Below are 11,854 nucleotides of genomic sequence, written 5' to 3' on the forward strand. Positions count from 1 at the left end.
GTCCTGGTAAAATTAGAGTTTCAGGTTAAATAAGAAAACTGTATATTAACTGTGACCTCACATGATGGTTTTCTGACATCTAGCTCATCCTTCCAGTCTTTAAATTTGGATCGAAGATGAATAAACAGGTTGCCCTCAGTAACAAGTTCCCCAATTGCCAAGTAGTCAATCTGATTATTGAACTGTGTTAAGATCTGAAAAAGGAAGAGGCCAGATGTTACTCAAAACTCTCATAAAAAGAGGTCTTGAGTAAGTTTGGTTGCAAGACACTTGATGGTTGTTTTACCTCATTTAAAAGGTAACTGAAAACAAATTCATAATGTACATTACCCTGAATAGCCTATATAAGAATGTGAGAGTAATCATTTAAATATCAAATATACCTGTGACAAATATATTTGTGACAATTGAAGAAATCCCTTTCCTCTTTCATAGAATCTACCACAGACATTCCTTTATTAATTTGCTTTTGACCATGACACTTAACAACAATATATCCTTTCCTAAGAGGAATAACATCATTTCGAGCTATGTCCAAAATATTCTTCTCTGTTCCTTTATCAATAAGGTTTGGCTCGGTAAGAATAGTTTTTAAAGGAAAAAACAATACATTTTTTTGAGCTGTGTGTAAAAAATTATATATACATAGAAATAAAAAATAAAGTATGATTCTATCAGACATCTGTATGATTGCCTGATAGAGAGTCTAAAAGGCAAAATTTTAATGTTTTAATACACAATTAATACTTTACCTAGTGTGCTTTTTCCTCCAGGATCCACATCCTGTGGCATTCTTAGAGCTTCTGTTGTTGAAATGTCAACGTTGCATGCGATTACGACCAAATTGATAGTTTCTCACTTCTGGATGTATTTCAGTATCAGTTATCTGATCTATTAATCAATTATTAGAAAATAATAAGAATAAATACAGTGTGCATAGTACCATTCCATTTCAGATGGTTTATGCTAAGTTGTCACAGGATTTACAAACCTGTTTGTCAATGTCATCAGGTTGACCTTTTACAAGAACTCTAGCAATCCCGGGTAGATCAATCAGTGTGAGGTCACACACATCAGGGGCCATGATCTCCAGAGTGATGAGATCATCACATATCCCTACTTCTTCTCCTGCCAGCATATTCTGGGCTGTAATAAATATATTTAGTCTTATATTAGTGGGCTTCTTCTAGATAAAATTCAACCTTCACATGCCTCTTTCAGAATGCAAGATAATTCAAAATGTTAGAGATGCCTTCAAAAAAAACCCACTTAGCTTCACAACTGTTCCTGGAGAACTTTGGAACATTTAAAAAGTACAATAAAAATATATATATACCTGTTAAGGTATATAATAGCAGTGTATGCATTGTGAAATATGTTTCATTCAAAAATAATAGCAGTAATAAATTACTTCATATATCTTATCCCATAAAAAATTGAAAAATAGAAAAGCAGTACAAAAACAAATTAAAAATTAAAAATTGGAGACAAAAAGTATGCATATTTCTCCATGAACTTAACATTCAACAACTATTTAACTGAATGGAAAAGTTGGGATTTCCTTTGTTTTTTCGAGGAGGAAAACCGAGGCTCATTTTTTTTTTTTATAAATCAGTTTATTTTAAAGCTTGTAATGATTTCATAATTGTCATGTTTGAGAGTCAGGATCAAAACATAACCATAAAATTGTATGTCATGTAGCATTCACACATTCGTGTGACCAGAAGCACTTCCGTTTGAGTGACTTCAAATGTAGCATTTTTGAAAATGATTTTTGTTTTCGTTAATGCTTTTGGCAGTGAGAGCAAGAGTGTTATGAAGGTTACTGGTGAGCCAGTCGTTCCTCTCCTTTAACTGCTTTTCTGTTGGCACCCCCATATACATTTCGCCACTTCCCAGGTAAGAACAGGTACACATATGCATGTTATGTTAGGAGGTTGCTGTTTAGACCCACTGGCTTAGGGATGGATGCCACCCACAGTAATTTTGGACAGGTATGCTTGGAGGGTCACGCAGGGTAGTCGTTTTGTCTTTTCTTAGACACCGTCAATAGACCACCTACTCCCTTTGTACTTCTCTGATACTTTTTCTATTTAATGTGTACATTAAATGGTTATAAGAGTAATTTGTACCCCTTGTCTTGGTCTCCACACATATACAATGGAACACCCTATTCCGACCCACCCCAACTATATGACCATAAAACTGATAATATTAAATAAATCCATAACTGTTTAGGCTATGATGGTGGTAGCCAACACCATTTTTTTTTTTTTTTTTTTTTTTGGTAAAATGTGCTTCATGGTAGGTACAAGAAAAAACTTCAAACCATTTGTAAACTTTTCCAGCCATGGCAGCACCCAGATTTTTTTTTTCTCCTTAAATATATGCCTGCATCTTGTAGCTTATATAAATGATAATGCTTTAACTGATTTAATGTCATTTAAAAAAAATAGATTCAATTTTTCTATGAATTTTCTATCATTAATTACTGGCCCCCTACTTAAGATCCCCTCTTTCGCATTCACTTCGTGAAGTATTGCCAACCCTATGCTGCATACCGAGCATTCCAGGTGCGTGTTTGTCTTCCTGGTTTTCGACTCCTGCCTGTGTTTCAGACCTTGTCTCTGGCCTGACCCCTAGACACCTCCTGGACAGCTTCTGGACTCTGCACTGTGTTATTGACCTTGGACTGACCTGAGTACAAATATCTGCCTGACTCCTCTAATCTGTTCAATTTCGTCTATAAAACCTCTTGCAATTGGATCCTCTCCCTTGTGTGTGTGTGCAATCGTAACAGTTAGAAGAGTTGATGTTATAAACACCCTTCTTGGAAAACGGGCCAACCACTGTTGAAATAATGAAACCGAAAGTGCATAATCATAAAATAAAATAAAAGCTTACAAAATACTTATTTATGTATTTATTTATTATGAACAGCAACAACAACAACAACATAATAATAATAATATTTTATTCAGTTTCGTCCATTGCAGGAAGAATATGGAAATTAGAATCTTGTAAACCTTCAACACAAAGGTTCATTTTATAAGTAAGTAACTTAAATTTGAACCATTTGGACTTCTTTTTATATCAACTTCAGTTTGTATTGACTATGGTTTAGCACTACTTTTTATCTTAACATTTTTGCATCAAATTGGGTTACTATTCTCAAAGAAAAGTGGCATAGTGTCATGGTCTGACTCGTCCTTTCAGAACACGTGTCCTGTCAACGTCAACCCTGGACCCGGTTGACTATGCAGACCTGCTGTTTTATAACCTCTTTGGATTATCTTCAACAGAAAGGTTAATAGTATCATTTTAGAAGTACAACTGGGATTTATTAATTTTTATGTAATTTATCTAATATTTTAACCATTTATACTCCATTTGGAGTAAGTTTGTATTGACTACTTTTTAAGAACAACAATTACTTTTTCCCATTAAATTTGATTACTGTGCTCATAGAAAATTGCATTTTATCATGTTCCAGCCTGTCTTTTCAGACCCCATATCCTGCCGACATCAACACTGCACCTAACTGACATTTACAATTTACGTTTACAGCTTTTGGTAGATACTCTTATCCAGAGCGACTTACAAATATGCTTTGTCATTTACTCATAGAATGTAACCTAGGTTAGAGTTCAAGATACCATTGAACTAGAATGCTGTTGAATGCTGAAACACAAACATTGGATTATTACAAGATGTGCTTTGGATTATTAGAATTTTTTTTGAGTCACACTAGGTGTATTTGTAGCCTGATCATTTCCAAATTAAATCTGATGCAACTGGATCCCTTTGTGTCCTGAATTTTTGTCTACTTTACAGAGTCATCCTTAAGTGTATGTGAAGTAAAAATATTCTGAAAAAGGTGGCAGATTTTGTAGCAAACAAAACTTGCTTCAAATGGTGAAATGTATCATTTGGTTCTTTTACTTACCAATGGAATGTGGATGCTGGGAAAAAGATTTAGTTTAGCATTGGGAATACTAATAAAGCCAAAAAATGTCCTACAAGACAGTGTTTTTGCATTGCTTAAGTGAGCCTATTTGACTTGCATTCACAATATATTTTAACAGTAAGTAAAAATATAAAAATATACACAATAATAAAATAACAATTTTAGTTAACAAATAAGTATAGACAGCTCTTAATTAATCACTCTACTTTTGAACCAAAACAGTTTCATTTTTATCACCAAACATAGACAGAAATAGAAAATGATATTGTATCTTACTTGACTCACAAATGCAAGCAAGGTGAAAGGGTTAGTAGGGATGATGTTATAAGCATCAGCTGCTGAAATAATGCCAACATTACAGATGACAAATAATAAAACTGATCATGAATAACCATAAAAGAAAAATACAGCTGATAATAAAAGTTGATAAATTCTGATAATATCATTCTATTTCTTACAAATCCAAAGCTTTTGATCATGGTAGTCCTTTCTGTTATATAGAGATTATTTTCTGGTATTATGCTTCCCCTCTGCTAGAGTCGCTGTCCCCCTAGTAACCTATCTCATGCTCCTTTGTTTTGGCTTTGTTCCTAGTCCTGTGCTTGTTTTGATTTAACCTGTTCCTGCCTGTTCTGTGTTTTATGAGCCTGTTCTGTGTTTTATTTTTAAGCTCCATTCATTCTGGTTAGTTTCCTTCTCCAGTTTTCTATATGTTTAGTTTTTGTGTTTTGGTTTCCTATGTTCAATATGTATTCTGGATTTGTTTATTGTTATGATTCCCCTGGTAAGTTGACCCTCAACTATTATGACACTGATTATAGATTTGTCCCTAATAAATGTTGGTCTGACCCCAGAGGAAGAAATATTGTTAATATATTTCACTTTTGACAGAAAGAACTGACATTGCTTTCATTTCAGTTTCTAACTACACTGCCTCACCAAAAAAAAAAGGTCACTACCTAGATTTAACTAAGCAAATAGGTAAGAGCCTCCCATTGGATAACTACTGCATGGGTGATTATGTTTCAGCTGGCAACAAGTTATTTAATCCTAACTGATGCAGTAAGTAGCTTCTCATTTGTTAAACAACCATTTCGAAAAACACATCCTGTGGTCTCAAGCAGAGAAAACGTCTAAGGAGTTTGCTGAAGGTACTAAAATCGGGTTAAGAACTGTCCAGCACATTATTAAAAAGGACAGTGAAAAGTGAAAGGACTGTGGGGAAACATCATCTTCAAGGAAGGAATGTGGCCGGCAAAAAATCTTGAATGATCGTGATTGGTGATCACTTAAACATGTGGTGAGATCAAATCAGAGAAAAACAGTAGAACTCAGGGATATGTTTAATAGTGAAAATAAGAGCATTTCCAATGCACAATGCGAAGGGAACTCAAAGGATTGGGACAAAACAGCTGTGTAGCCTTAAGAAAACCACTTGTCAGTGAGGCTAACCGGTAAAAACGGTTTCAATTTGCTAGGGAGCATAAAGATTGAACTCTGGAGCAATGGAAGAAGGTCATGTGGTCTGATGAGTCCAGATTTACCCTGTTCCAGAGTGATGGGCGCATCAGGTTAGGAAGTGAGGTGGCTGAAGTGATACACCCATCATGCCTAGTGCCTACTGTACAAGCCTATGGGGGTAGTGCTATGATCTGGGGTTGCCTGCAGTTGGTCAGGTCTAGGTTCAGCAATGTTATGTGCCCAAAAAATGAGGTCAGCTGACTACCTGAATATACTGAATGACCAGGTTATTCCATCAATGGATTTTTTCTCCTCTGATGGCACGGGCATATTCCAAGATGACAATGCCAGGATTCATCGGGCTCAAATTGTGAAAGAGTGATTCAGGGAGCATGAGACATCACTTTCACACATGGACTGGCCACCACAGAGTCCAGACCTGAACCCCATTGAGAATCTTTGGGATGTGCTGGAGTAGACTTTGTGCAGTGGTCCAAATCTCCCATCATCAATACAAGATCTTGGGGAAAAATCTATGCAACTCTGGACAGAAATAAATGTTGTGACATTGCAGAAGCTTGTGGAAATGATGCCACAGCGAATACATGCCGTAATCAAAGCTAAAGGCGGTCCAGTGAAATATTAGAGTGTGTGACCTTTTTTTTGGCCAGGCACTGTATCAACCTGCCCAATTCCAATTGCTGCATATATGTTTCAGATCTGGAATAAAACACCACCTCACCATCCAGATTTCGCAGCAAATAGTGTAACCATTCGTCCTTAGAAATGTAAATGACATGTAAATGTATTGAACCATTGTTATGACCATAATAGATGAGGATGCCATCTTGTGAGGACTGTGCTCTGTTTACCTGTGCCTAAAATAGTGGTTAATGTTATCTGCATACCATTTGTTTGGCTAAAAGGTTTTAATGTGATGGAGATCAAAACGATTGTCATGGACTGCTCCGCCCTCGTACATGTGGTACGGCCCGCCGCATGCAGGGGGATTCACAAATGCAGTGTCTTTGTTTTTGTAACCACTCCCCCCGGGATTGCACACACATGTAGAAGGGTTAATGTTAAGGTCTTGTGTGTCTAAACCCCTGTCCGTATGTGCTCCCTTTGTTGGTCATTGTTGCTACTTTGTGTTTACATCAGTGTATATGTACATTGTTGTAACAGTAACGTGGGTTTGTGTTTGTGCCTTATTCTCTGTAGATGTTATATGTGAGTGCCACTGTTGTTCTCCACGTTTTATGTTAATAAACGTCTTTCACAGACGAGGGGGTCTGTGCGTTCTGTTCTGCGCCCATCGGCACTCGGGCCAGCAGTGTTACATATGGATATGGATAGATGGATATGGGGAATCTGGACATTGTTCAACTGTAACGGCCCGAGTGCCGCTGGGCAGGGAGTAGGACGTACAGTCTTGCTCGACGGAGACAAACGTTTATTAAACGCAGAGTCCGTGCCTCTCCCAGGGCAGTCCGGTATGCTACACACCACAATGTGTCGATGTGCCAGTACACACACAAAATGCACAAATACACACACAGGTACCTATAGACACACATGAAAGGCGCTTCAACCCAGCACCTGCTGGAAACGCAGGTACTGGACGTGTGTCCTTGGCCCCACTGGATATGCAGAGGGGCACATCTGTCCTGGCTCTGAATGTGCTACTCCTCATTACGGTCCTCTTTTTGCCAGCTGCCCTAGGAGAGCCCCAGAGGCAGTCCACCTCCTGGGCTTTGGGTTGACCCTTCCAGTACTTCTGGCCTTTCCATGGAAGAGGAAGAATATAGGCTTTATCCTCACTAGCCCAGGGACCTAGCCGGCTCCACCAACCACCTTCACCGTGGTCCCAGTGGAGCCCCTCGGCTCTCCGTTTTCGTGGCTCGGTAGCCCTAGGCCCTCCAAGAAATTCCAGGGGGCGTTCCCCTCCTCCTCCACCGGAGGAGCGGTCCTCTCCCCAATATCCAGGGATCCAGGCAGCGGCTTGGTATGTCCTTAAGCACATCCCTGTAGGAGGTCCATTATCCATAAAATGAGTAGGCGTCCTGTTGTGGTCCTTCATTCTGTAACGTCCTGAGTGCCGCTGGGCAAGGATCAGGACGTACAGACTCACTCGACTGAGACAAACCTTTATTAACATATGATACAGACACCGACACTCAAGTATAACATAAATTGTGAACGTGAACATGATCAATGATCGACAATAATGCACACACTAACAAGGGTTTAAATACATACAAATGTGATAAGACTAAACTGATGCTGGTGTACTAAACATGGTTACAAACAAGACACAGTCAACAAAGAACTCCCACTGCATGCAGCGGGCCATACCACGTGACCAGTGGAAGGGCTGTATTCCGTGACATAAACAGTATTCATCAACCTATTTAATAATAAGATGAACCTTTGAAATCTGAATAAATTCTACAAGCGTAAATGTTAGACCTAGGCTATATTTAAAAAAACCCTGTTCATTGCCTCCAATTAGATAAAACGTACAGCAGGTACAGTTGCAACTACAAGTGACAATTTACTTATAGCTGATTTATTCTTTGCTTTTAAAGCCTATGAATATGGAGCTAGCAGTGGCCACAATTGCCTCTTCCTCACTCCTTGTGTGACGTCAGCTTTGTATTCTTTATAGGGGAGACATACAGCCTCAGTTCACCCTTACAATGCCCTGATCTAAAAATTTCCCAGTGTGCCTTCTAACTGGAGACTCATCTAATAGTACTATTTTATGCTGAATAAGATCATCACATTTAAATTCTGCATCAGGTGAACACTGTATAATATTTCTAAAGGAGTAACTTGCCACTCTTCTCCTGCTCTAAACTGAACTTTGGCCAAGATAACTCAGACACCTCAAAATATCCTCCAAAATCTTATGGAAAGCCTTCCTAGAAGAGTGGAGGGGGGGCACCAATTTTTTTTTTATTAATGGTAGATGGGTTCTGAGTTACTAGAAGCTGAGACACATTTTGTTTAGGTAATTCTTTCTTTATTTTATTTTATTTATTCATTTATTATCTCATTTGTAAGGTTAGATATTTCTCATAATTTTCAGCTAGATCAAGCTGACAGTGAAAAGCCTTTTCAAAGCTCCTTTTTGATCCTCCATTTTTGATAATCACAAAATGCCTTAATAATTTGGAATCCTTATACATGGTACATTAGCATCAAATAATAAAGGAATAATGGAATTACTGCATTTATTGCATTAATATAAATATATCTACTCACACAAACACATATACATACACAGAGAGCCATATAAAATCAAGTTTAAATGCTCAGAACCAGACATTGTTATACAGATAAATATGCTGTACATAAATGTTCACTACAATTCTAACTTTGCCATTAGGCCCCTAGAGTGTGCTAATGCTGGACTGATCTTTTTTTAGGTGTTCTGCGCTCTGAAGCAGGTCTACCCTGCTGCGCCCACTTTCTGTGTCTGTGATCAGTAGTTTGACAACATCCACATTATCCCTCAGGTCAATTACCTGATTACACAGCATTTTAGCGGTGACCTTCTGCAAAAGAGCAGGAGCAGCATTGGAATGTAGTCTGACAGTCTCTGGTAGGTGATATAACAAGTCCAAAGTGCCAACCTGTGATGAAACAACATTGCAGTACATAACCTTTCCTCTTAATCCTATATTTATGTTCTGTGTGTTCACTGATAGCTGTGGACTAGACGTAAAAATAAAAATCCTTTTGGTAGCTCAAGCATAACACAGTCAGTGAATAAACTGTGACCTGGGGCGTAAGCAAAATCCTACTTAAGAACAATGCAGTAGTAAATGCACAAACTCATTCAGCAATTTGATCAACCTGAGGATCAAAGCATTGACCTTTTACACCTATAGTGATTTTATAAATTTTAATAGTCTCCTGCATTGTTCCATCACATTTTAATGCAATTAAACATTTAAGACTACACATTGTTTTTCATTTTTGTTATTATTTATTTATTTTCTCTCTCTTTCGCTACTTATTCAGCTCCTTACTGGTTATATTGTTACTATTGTAGCGTACGTTGTCAGCAAGAAGACGATGGGCCCCCCTTTGAGTCTTGGTTCCTCTCAGGGTTTCTTCCTCATGCTCTAGGGAGTTTTTCCTTGCCACTGTCGCCTTTGGCTTGCTCACTAGGGGCTTGAACTCAGACATTTGTAAAGCTGCTTTGTGACAAAAACTATTGTATAAAGCACTATATAAACAAATTTGACTTGAAGGCCTCTCTAGGTTAACCAGGCACGAACAAGAATCTAATCATTCAGTTAAATACTTTAATAATGCCCCTAGGGCATCTGGGAACAATGTGCAGAGGACTTCAAGGCCACTGTGCTGAGCAAAGCAGATTGTCCTGGTTTTATTTCCTAAATTATACATAAAATGTATTTATCATTATAGGGGAGGGCAAATGAGAGCACTTTAAAAAAAAAAAAAAAAGGTAAAAACTTCTGCTGGGATAGAATGGTTTCAAACTTCAATTTTTATAATGAGGACTAAATTAATATTTTGGACCTAATGGTGGTAACTTCAAAGAGTGGAATGTTAAAAAAAGGAGGGACAATTACCTCATGCCTCTGTAAACTATATAAAAATTTGACTGTCTTTGTGTAAAACAGTCTATCTTTGGAATGTGCCTCAAACTCATGTTATCTTTAATCTGCAATAAAGAAAGAGACACTAATCCAATGTGACAAAACCATTACAAAAGAGTTTCATGTAGTTTCAAGTTTACACAATTACCATGGGTATATACCTCAGATGAGGGTAGGTTTCTAAAGATGTTTCAAACACTTTCTTAAACTCATTTTGAATGACCTCTGAAAATGCAAATTGTCAACACAAAAATCAGTGCATGGAATTCTCTCATGCAAATGAATTACTGAAAATCTCATTTTCAAGTCAGAATTATACTGATATAGCTGACCATTGCTAGCCCTTCCAGCGTATCCGCTTGCTTTATGATGATTATGTTCAAAGCACAGAATCAGTCAAATTTAGCAGCTCTCTTTGACGGTGCAGTTCATCATATTGACTGATCATCTTCTCCACTTTGTCACTGCCTTAATTCAAAGTCCAACATGGAGCAAAATCAAATGCAAGAGTTTGAGTGCAAAAAAATTGTATCTTGGTAAAGTAGAATATTTAGTCCAATCAACCTTGTTTTCCAAAACAGAAAGAAATATGTCACTCTTTACATTTGAATGACACATATTACAATTAATATACTAAAATATTGTCCATACTTGATCATTTATCTCGTTGTTCTTACATGATATTTTTCTGGTTCTTAATTATCCATCTCATTGTTCGTGACGTTGGGAGGTGAGGCAGGATACAAAGACGAGCCGTGGTTCAGTAACACTGACGTTTATTGAAACAATGCTGAATAAACTTAAAACATGAAGAACAACACTATGTTAATGGACTAACACACAACAAAGTGCAAAGCACAGTATAGTGGCACACTAGCATATTAGGCCACAGCCCCAGACCACCACCACATGGCGAGGTCAGAGAACCTCACACACCGATATGGGCTAGCACGGACAGGACAGAGGGGAGGACAACAGGGACCAGTACAATAAGAGACACAGGGACAGGCACACTAACAGGCATGGAAACAGACACAAAGGGAGACAAAGGGACCGGCACAGCAATTGTGATGGGGATGGGGATGGTAATGGGAATGGGCATATACATACTTCTACCACACAAAGGACTGGGAAAAAGTCTGGGGAGGCTGGAAAGAACCCCAGCCCCTGTCATCAGGTGAGGTGAGGTCCAACGAGTCCGGGGGGAGGGGGGGGGAGCTCTCACGGCCGAATTGGGTGGTGATGGCTTCTCCACTTTTTGGGCTGACAAGCCACGGAGCACACCAGATGATTTGCCCGTCTCTGGAGCTGGCACTGGTGGTGCTTCTTTTTTTTCTCCTCTAGATGCATGAGCAGGCACATGGGCTATAGGGCTGTGTGCCCTAGGTGAGCGAGCATGCTTTAATGATGGAGTCCCTTTAAAGGTGACACAGGAAAGCTTGCAGGATCTAGAGCATCTGCATCAATGGATCCCTGGATTCTGTGTCTGTCCTGAGGCTGACATCACCATAATCCTCACCCTTGGCATAATCCTCATAGCCATCTTGGTAATCCATGGGGGGCAAGTAGGACCCTGCAGTGCCCGACCTTTATACTGATAGTCATAGTCATGTCAGTCCGGTAGTCCAGTGAAGGCAGGTAGGACTCTGAAGAGTCTGACCCTGGGCCACCATCAGGGTCAAGTGATTTTCTTAAGGCTACACAGCTGTTTAGTCCCAATCCCTTGAGTTCCCTTCACATTGTGCGTTTGGAAATGCTCTTACTTTCACTATTAAACATATCCCTGAGTTCT

Source organism: Electrophorus electricus, chromosome 18, assembly GCF_041902795.1.
Source record: "Electrophorus electricus isolate QZ-2024a chromosome 18, ASM4190279v1, whole genome shotgun sequence".
In the NCBI taxonomy this organism is placed as follows: Eukaryota; Metazoa; Chordata; class Actinopteri; order Gymnotiformes; family Gymnotidae; genus Electrophorus; species Electrophorus electricus.